We start from the raw sequence: 10,340 nt of genomic DNA, 5'->3' as shown, positions 1-10,340 counted from the left end.
GCTTGGGGTCTGCTGGTGGGAATTGCCTGTCTCTAAAAGGGAGACGGATACTTGCCCAGGAGCTGGCGGGACTTGTAGAGAGAGCTTTAAACTAGATAGGAAGGGGGAAGGGGATAAAGCCAGGCCTGCTAGAGAGCAGCCGGGGGAAGTGGTATTGGGATTAGGTGAGAGGCGAGGGGCTCAGCTGAGGTGCGTCTACACTAATGCACGCAGCATGGGCAACAAACAAGAAGAGTTGGAAGCCATTGTGCAGCAGGCAAACTATGGCCTAGTTGCCATAACGGAAACGTGGTGGGATTGCTCCCACGATTGGAGTGCTGCAATGGATGGCTACAAACTCTTCAGGAAGGATAGGCAAGGAAGGCGGTGTGGTGGTGTGGCTCTCTACGTTAGGGAATGCTTTTACGCTACTGAGATTAGCTGGGGACAATAATGTTGAATCCATATGGGTAAAGATCAGAGGAAGGGCTGACAAGACAGGCACCCTGGTGGGCGTCTGTTATAGACCTCCAAATCAGGATGAAGAGACAGACGAGGTATTCTATAAGCAGCTGGCACAAGCTGCACAGTCGCCTGCCCTTGTCCTCATGGGGGACTTTAACTTCCCTGACATATGCTGGGAGTACAGCACAGCACAGAGGAAGCAGTCTAGGAGGTTTCTGGAATGCGTAGAGGACAACTTCCTGATATAACTGGTCAGAGAGCCCACAAGAGGAACTGCCCCACTAGACCTGCTGTTCACAAACAGGGAAGGTCTGGTGGGAGATGTGGAGGTTGGAGGCTGTCTTGGACAGAGTGACCATGAAATGATAAATTTCTCAATTCATGGTGGAGCCTGGAGGGGCAATAGTAAAACTGCTACCTTGGACTTCAGGAGGGCGGACTTTAAATTATTCAAGGGACTAATAGGGGGAGTCCCCTGGCATTCAGTCTTAGCGAGTAAAGGGGTCCAGGAGAGCTGGTTGCTCTTCAAAAAGGAAGTCTTTAGGGCGCAGGAGCAGGCAGTCCCCCTGAGCTGCAAAATGAGCCGGCGGGGAAGAAGACCGGAGTGGATGAATGGGGAGCTATTCCTGAGGCTCCGGGAGAAAAAGAGAATCTACCGCCTGTGGAAAGAGGGACAGGCCACTCAGAACGAATACAAGGAAGTCGTTAGGATGTGTAGAGGTGAAATCAGAAAGGCAAAAGCCTTTCTTTCTTCAGCTTGAATTTAACCTAGCCGCTGGGGTGAAAAGGGATAAGAAACTCTTTTATAAAAACATTAACAGTAAGAGGAGAATATCCACTCTTTGCTGGATGAGGCTGGGAATGTGACCACTGAGGATAAGGAAAAGGTAGAGGTTCTGAATGCCTTCTTTACGTCTGTCTTTAAAAGTCAGACCAGTTATCCTCAGGATACTCCTCTCTCTGACCTGGCAATCTCGGCTGGGGAACACACTAACCCCCCTGTGATTCTGAAAGAAACAGTCGGAGACCTACTGCTCCAACTGGACTGTCACAAGTCGATGGGGCCAGATGAGATCCACCCGAGAGTGCTGAGGGAACTGGCGGAGGTGATAGCCGAGCCGCTTTCCACCATCTGTCAGCACTCCTTGTTGACTGGTGAGGTCCCAGAAGAATGGAGGCTTGCCAATGTGACTCCCATTTTCAAGAAAGGTCGTAAGGAGGATCCGGGGAACTACAGGCCTGTTAGCCTGACCTCGGTGCCAGGGAAGGTTATGGAGCAGATTGTCTTGAGGGAGATCATGCGGCATGTGCAGGATGACCGGGGGATCAGGCCTTGCCAGCATGGGTTCGTGAAGGGCAGGTCCTGCTTGACCAACCTGATCTCCTTCTATGATCTAGTGACCCATCTGGTGGATGAGGGAAAGGCTGTTGATGTGGTCTACCTAGACTTCAGCAAAGGCTTTGACACTGTCTTCCACAGCATTCTCCTGCAGAAGCTGGCAGTCAGAGGCTTGGATGGGTACACTCTTGGCTGGGTGAGGAGCTGGCTGGAGGGCCGGGCACAGAGAGTGGTGGTGAATGGAGTCAAATCCAGCTGGCGACAGGTCGTGAGTGGTGTTCCCCAGGGGTAGGTGCTGGGGCCTGTCCTCTTCAATATCTTTATTGATGACCTCGATGAGGGCATCGAGTGCACCCTCAGTAAATTCGCAAGTGACACCAAATTGGCTGGAAGTGTGGATCTGCCTGGGGGTAGTGAGGCCCTACAGAGGGATCTGGACAGGCTGGAGAGCTGGGCTGAAGCCAATGGGATGAGTTTCAACAAGGCCAAATGCCGGGTCCTGCACTTCGTCTACAACAACCCCAGGCGACGCTACAGGCTTGGGGCGGTGTGGCTGGAGGACTGCGTAGAGGAAATGGACCTGGGGGTATTGACTGATGCTCGGCTGAACAGGAGCCGACAGTGTGCCCAGGTGGCCAAGAAGGCCAATGGCATCCTGGCTGGCATCAGAAACAGTGTTGCAAGCAGGAGCAGAGAGGTGATTGTTCCCCTATATTCAGCACAAGTGAGGCCGCACCTCAAGTGCTGTGTCCAGTTTTGGGCCCCTCACTGCAAGAAAGACATTGAAGCCCTGGAACGTGTTCAAAGGAGGGCAACAAAGCTGGTGAGGGGTCTGGAACACAGGGCTTATGAGGAGAGGCTGAAGGAGCTGGGAATGTTCAGCCTGGAGAAGAGGAGGCTCAGGGGAGACATCATTGCTCTCTATAACTTCCTGAAGGGAGGCTGTAGTGAGCTGGGGGTCGGCCTCTTCTCTCGTGTCATTAGTGATAGGACCAGAGGGAATGGCTTCAAGCTACGGCAGGGGAGATTCAGGCTGGACATGAGGAAGTATTACTTTTCAGAAGGGGTGGTCAGGCTCTGGAATGGACTGCCCAGAGAGGTGGTGGAGTCACCGAGCCTGGGGGTGTTCAAGGAAAGGCTGGATGTTGTGTTGAGGGACATGGTTTAGTGGGAGCTATTGGGAATAGGTGAACGGTTGGACTGGGTGATCTTTTAGGTCTTTTCCAACCTTGGTGATTCTATGACTCTATGATTTAATGCAACAAACAGTGAGCAACTCAAGATTCCTTGAGCTCAAATTCTCATAACAAAACTGCATGTGGCTTCCCAGATTCCTACTAAATATTCTAAAGTTTAACTGACCATAGTCTCAGGGTGGATTATTGAAAACAATTAATTGGAGAATTCCCCTCTTAGAAGAAAAACATTGAAGAAACCTCCAGGGTGGAACATGATGAATATGTGCGGAGTCTGTGCCATCATGTTTCTTGAAGAAACGTAAGACCTGCAATACTTAGAATGTTAGTAGCACCAGGTGAGCTTGGTGTGCTGACTTTTGGAGATGCAGCATGGAGAGTAGAGTGAGTTGTAAAACTCTGTGGTTAGGCTCTGTGATATGATTGCAGGAATGGGAACTGGGTGGTACTATGGAACTGATGAATTGCATTGTAGTCATCAGCAACTTTTCAATTTTCTGTCGCACCAACTAGAACAAAGATAGGTGTGATTAGAATCATTCAAGATCCACCTGAAAATAAAAAAAGAAGTATAAAAATGGCTTAAAAGAGGAGGAATTTTGGGAAATTTCTATTGCAGACAAGCTGGGAGGACACTGCTTGATTCTGAGACCAGTCAGCAAGCTAAGCCACTCTTCCCCCACCCCCAGAGAGATCCTGCTGGATAAGACTGACATGTTAGGTTATAGTGAGTGATCCCTGTGGGAAGCTTAGAAATCTCTATTGAGTTATTCCATGACTCATAGATTGGCTTGGGTTGGAAGGGACCTCTAGGATCGTCCAGTTCCAAATCCCCTGCCACAGGCAGGGCTGCTAGATCAAGATCTAGATCAGACTGCCCAGGAACCCATCCAACCTGGTCTTAAACACCTCCAGGGAGAGGGCATCCACAGGCCCTCTTGGGCAACCTGATCCAGCAACCTCACCACCTGCTCAGTAACAAACTTTCCCCTACATCAGCTGTGTTATTCACACTGTTGGCACACACATACTCTGCAGATAGTACATATATGCACCAGCAATTCAAAATAATGTATAATCTCATGCTCCAATAAAGAGCAACAGATTTAATAAGCCATTTGTAAGAGTTCTCATTGGTGTGGCCGAACCCCTTATGGACAGTAGTACAAGTCCATCTGAATACAGCTAGATGAAGGTGCTCTGCATTATGGGTTAACCCATGGATGTCAGAGTGCTCAATGGGAGCAGTCAAATTCTGTAAGGTTGGATGTACAAGTCCATTGGAACACGGCCAGGTCTGTAGCACCAAAGTGAGTATAAACCTTTTAATGCAGCACATGCTCAGCATCGTGGACAAATAGCTCACAAAATCACCATTCCCTCCAGAACTCATGTGTGTGTTAATTATCAGAACATAATCAAAGTTACAAAACCAGACCACTCCTCAAACACGAATGCTGTCACCCATCAGTGTGTCTGAAGAGGTCTGCCTCCTCTGATAGGAGTGTTAATCCCAGTCCTTCGGTATGACCACCTCGTCTAACTTCTTGTCGATTGGTCTAGCACTGGAGCAGGTAGATCTGAGCTTGCTGGGACTCTGTTGCTAAGTTGAGAGCAAAAGAATGTGCTCCCTGTCCTCACTACACTACTCGCCACTTCTTTGTGAAAATTTCAACTTACTAACAAAGGAAAAAAAAAGAAGAAAGAAGAAAAAAAGTGCATCAGAAAGAAACCAGGCAAGGCAGCTACTCTATCACTAGTGTGATTTTTTTTTTTTTGGTCCTTATGACTGGCGGTACTGAATCCAAACCTCGAAAGCATGTTCTGATCTTCATAGAAACCCAGATAAGCCTAAAGACTGAGGGAACTGTCAGAAGAGCTGCATGTAAGACACAAGTACATGTTGCATTATAGTGTAAAGTAGATAGTAATACAAAAGAAGGGAGAGTTTACATCACCTTCACTGCCCAGGGAATGAGGACACCCAAAGGTTGAGGGCCTGAAGCACAAGCATAAATATGAAAGCACAACATTTTCCATCATTCCTCATGCGTTACTTATGGCTAGGATGACCAACAAGGAACTCATTATCTGAGTTGAATATATAAAATGATAAAAAACATACTGGGGGGTGGGAGTAACAGCCAGTTGCTGGAGGCGGTGTAGTCAGAAACATCTCCCACCAGCTCTGTGGTTGAAAAATCACAACAGGAACTACACTGTTATTCTCTGTAACAAATATGACTTAGCAGCCTTGACCTAACACAGATCCCTTTTTTGCTTATTCATATCACAGTGCTGACAGCGTAGTCATTAAATGACACAGACATTCCAGAGAAGTGAGCATGCATGTGTCAAAAAGGAAGAGATGACTGCGACAGCCTGAAGTTCTCTCTCCTAAAATTTCCTTGAGAACATGAACTCAGCCAGTGCATGGTCACTGCAGGTGAGGCTACCTCTGATTTTAACAGCTTTTATGATCTCTTGCATGTTGGTGTGCACCATGTCCAGCAATACTGCACCTCTGATGGGTCTGTCCAATATCTGAACCAGAAAGTTGTCAGTGGACTCCAGGAATCTCCTGGATTTCTTTGGAACCTTGTCTCGTTTTCCCAGTAGATATCTGTGTGGTCGAAATCCTCCATCAGAATGAGAATGAGCCTATGAGTGTGATGCCTCTTGCAGCTGAATCAAGAAGGCCTTGTCAACAGGTTCCCCTTGATCAGGTAGCCTGTAGTAGACCCTGGCTAGCAAATACCCTTTATTGGTCCAGTCCCTGATTTTAACCCACAAGCTATCAACTGATTCATGTTTCTGAGGGGCAGCTGTGCACAGTCTATCCACTTCTTAACATAGAAGGCTGCTCCCCCACCTCTCCTACCTCACCTGTCTCTTCTAAAAAGCTCTGCCCTCAATCATGGTATTCCACTTAAGTCATCCCACCATGTTTCTGTGATAGCAGTAAGTTCAGTTTTCAAATTGCACCACGGTTTCCAATTCCTCCTGCTCATTTCCCATGTTGCATGCATGCATACAGAGGGACTTAAGTTGGAATTTTGGTCAAATTGCCTTCTTGAAGGAGCCTTCCCAAAAACCTCTGGGAAAAATCTGAGTCTTTCTCCTGCTGCTTCCTAAAGTGACTGTGTTCCCTGACTCTTCTCTGCTCCTCAGCAGTACATACCCTTCCCCCACCAAATCTAGCTTAAAGCCCTGGTAATGAGCCACATCATCTTGCTGCTCAATACATTCATCATATGCAGCAGGTTGAGGGCCCCTACTAGCACCTTGTCTGTCTAACTTAGATATGCTATCCCACACTTTGTCGTGGGCAGGCTTGCTACCACCCCTTCAAACCTAATTTAAAGTCCTGTCAATGAAACCAGACAGCTCCTTGGCCAGAATTCTTTTCCCCATATGACTTTGGTGGACCCCATCATCAGCCATAAGGTGAGGTCCCCACGGCTAAAAAAGCCAAAATTGCTGTGGTGCCACTGGCCTCTCAGCAACATATTTAGCTGATGGGTTTGCGTGGTCCTCTCAGTATCCCTACTGCCATTGAAGAGATAGACAAAAATACCATCTGTACTCCCACTAAGTTATAACATAAATTACATTATAGATACATAAATATATCAACTAAATTACAGTTATAGTGAAATTCTCTTCTTAAGAAGGATTGATGGACACCCGTGCTATGATTCACACAACACTTTTTCATCTGAGATAGGCATCATGTGTCACTTAGAGAAGCTGCGAATGCCTCGTCCTTGGAAATGTTCAAGGTCATGTTGAATGGGCTTAAGAGCAATTTAGTGTAGAGGAAGGTGATACTGCCCATAGCAGAGGAGTTGATGGGGTCTTTAACATCTCTTGCAACCCAAGCCATTCTATGATTCTGTGATTCCGTCATTTAAATCAGCTGGCCATATAGTCTTCCTATGTTATTCCATATACAAAGAAACCGTGTGGAAGTAAGTCACAGTGGGTTACCAACCCCAGAAATACCCATGCTGTGGGATGTACATTTTTATCAGCACTATTGGGAAATTCATCTGCCTGCCCTGCTTGACCATCCATGTAGAAGAGAAGCTGAGGTACTGAATGAGCTCTTTGCCTTGGTCTTCACTGGCAGCCAGGATTCCAGTATTTCTCATGTCCCTGAGCCCTGCATCCCTAAACCTCTAGGTGGGGACTAGGGCAGTAAACCCCCCCACTGTAAGGGCAGAGCAAGTCCGAGACCGCCTCATGAGACTGAATGTGTACAGGTCTATGGGGCTGGATGGTGTGCATGCCAGGGCTCTGAAGGAGCTGGCTGAGGTGGTTGCCGAGCTGCTCTCCACCATATTTGGAAAGTCGTGGCGGTCAGTTGAGGTCCCGGATGACTGGAGGAAGGGTCACGTCACTCCTGTTTACAAGAAAGGGAGCAAGGAGGACCCAGGGAACTACAGGCCGGTGAGTCTCACCTCTGTGCCTGGGAAGATCATGGAACGGATCCTCTTGGACGTCATGCTTGACTGCATGAGGAATGAGCTGTGATCCGAGACAGCCAGCACGGCTTCACCAGGGGAAGGTCATGCTTAACCTATCTGGTGGCTTCTATGATGGAGTGACAGCACTGGTGGACAAGGGAAAGTGGCCAATGTCATTTACCTGGACTTGAGCAAGGCCTTTGACATGGTCCCCCACCACATCCTTACCTCCAAATTGGAGGGATGTGGATGTGATGGGTGGACAACTTGATGGATAAGAAATTGGCTGAAAGGCCACAGACAAAGGCTGGTGATTAATGGTTCTGTGTCAGGTGGAGGCTGGTAATGAGCAGCGTCCCGCAGGGGTCTGTCTTGGGACCAGTGCTCTCTAACATCTTTATCAGTGACATTGATGGTGGAATTGAGTGCACCCTCAGCAAGTTTGCTGATGACATCAAGCTGAGTGGTGTGGTTGACACAGTTGAATGAAGGGATGCCATTCAGAGGGGCCTCAGCAGACTAGAAAAGCGGGTCTGGAAGAATCTAATGAGGTTCAACACAGCAAAGTGTGAGGTTTTGCACTTGGGCTGGAGGAATCCCAGGCATCCGTACAGACTGGAAGGCGCAGTCCTTGAGACCAGCCCTGCAGAGAAGGACCTGGGGGTCCTGACAGATGAAAAACTTAACATGAGCCAGCAGTGTGCTCTTGCAGCTCAGAAAGCAAATGGCATCCTGGGCTCCATCAGCAGAGGGGTGGCCAGCAGGGACAAGGAGGTGATTGTCCCCCTCTACTCTGCTCTTGGGAGGCCCTATTTTGAGTACTGTGTCCAGGTCTGGCACCCCCAGTACAAGAAAGACAGAGCTGTTGGAGAGGGTCCAGAGGAGAGCCACAAAGATGATCAGGGGACTGCAGCATCTCCCCTACAAAGACAGGCTGAGGGAGCTGGGCTTGTTCAGCGTGGAGAAAAGAAGGCTGTGGGGTGACCTCATTGCAGCCTTTCAGTACCTAAAGGGAGCCTGCAAACAGGAGGGGAATCAACTCTTTGAAAGGGTCGATAACAGCAGGACAAGGGGAAATGGTTTTAAGTTGAGGGAGGGGAGATTAAGTTGGATGTCAGGAGGTAGTTCTTTAATGGTGAGGTGCTGGAACAGCTGCCCAGAGAGGCTGTGGATGCCCCGTCCCTGGAGGTGTTCAAGGCCAGGTTGGATGGGGCCCTGGGCAACCTGGTTTAGCATTAAACGTGGAGGTTGGTGGCTCTGCCTGTGGCAGGGGGTTGGAGCTTCATGATCCTTGAGGTGCCTTCCAACTCTGGCCATTCTGTGATTCTGTAAAATGGTCAGTCAGCCCCTGAGGAAGAAAATATTTGTTTTTCATCTCTTCTGAAACCTTTAACTGTATGAAAGTTTTCTGTCTACACAGGGCAGTTTCTCTCCATCTCCTTCTGCAAGGTCCAAGGATAGCTCTGTATTTTATTTTATTTTTTACTTTCCCCATCAGTTACACTGCATGGAGGAGCAGAGACTGCTGCTGTAGTTGCTTCCAACTTTGAGAGTGTGAAACCCAGAAAATGAACCCTACCTAAGACAGTATGATTGCTACTGAGTGGGAAAAATGAGGGTCAAAATTGAATGAACAGACAGGAAAATAAAAAACAGAGAAAAACATTCTCTTAAACTATGTCAGCCGCCCATTTCTTCCTTACAGTCATATGGGAAATGGGGCAGGAGAAATAAAAGGGTTAAGAACAAGGACTGAGCCCGTAAAACCAAGCAGGCTTGCTGAAACAAACAAACCCTTTCATACTAAGTTGAATTTGCCTGGTGCAATATTTATACTTGGGCAATAAATACACAAAAAGCCTTATTATTTTGCCAACGAGCTAAAAATACCCTTCAGGCGAAGTCAAAGCCCTTTCTTTCTAATTTGAGACTCCAGTGCAAAGTGGAGTTCTCTCTCATGCAGACATAGTTTGTTTTTGTGAACCTTAAAAATAAGCTTCCAGAAAGCTGTTGCTGAGTAAGTGCAAAGCCACAGACCTTGCACCATCTTAGTCTACCACTCAGCACTTCAGGAAGTGCTGGTAAATTGTGCATTCATAACGATGTGACTCCTAGAATATTCCTCAGCCCACATCTTTTTTCAAGTTTCCCTATCCACCCTTCTTGTCTTCTCTGTGTCAGTTTTGCTCAGCTTAAAGCAATGAACCAACCTGTCACTTATACCCTAGAAAAACAGGTATCAGTTGAGGATGACTGTCATGCCAGAAAGCTGTGAAGAGTCAATAGAATGTCAGAATGTGTTTTCAATACTCCTGCTATCTCAGCCTTTCACAGACACACACACACACACACAAGCAGTGCCTTTTTTTCCACAATTCACCATTTTCCATCTATCACAAAAAACATTACTTCAACTGGCACACTTCAGAGATGGGTGGTAATAATGCAAACGACAAAGCTACAGTATTCTCAGCTTTTATTTAGAAAAAAAGAAAAAAACTGACATCACATTTACATTTCAGAGTATTTTTAAATAAGGCCTTTTTGTTAAAGCTTTAGATACTTAAAAAGGGTCTACATGATTCACACCTGAATGGAGCTTTGCAAATCACACAGTAGTCACCAGACAGCTATATTGCACAGAGATCCACACAATATCACACCATTCTTAGCTTAGTCCACATTGTAAAGTGCTGTTTTGTAGGAAGAAAATTGTTTTGGAAAAGTAAGTGTCAGTGTAGGCATGTACTACTGAACTGTATCTCTGACAGGTGGAAAAAATCATTTGCCTCTGACAGTCAGCTTCTATTTAATAAACTGGAGCAAGCGCCATATAGCACTGCGATGAAAACCCTTACATCCAAGGCATTCTACACCAAAAGCCATACCAAT

This window comes from Tetrao urogallus (genome assembly GCF_951394365.1).
Source record: "Tetrao urogallus genome assembly, chromosome: Z".
In the NCBI taxonomy this organism is placed as follows: domain Eukaryota; kingdom Metazoa; phylum Chordata; class Aves; order Galliformes; family Phasianidae; genus Tetrao; species Tetrao urogallus.
The sequence above is the reverse complement of the archived record's forward strand: the minus strand, read 5'-3'. Positions refer to the sequence as shown.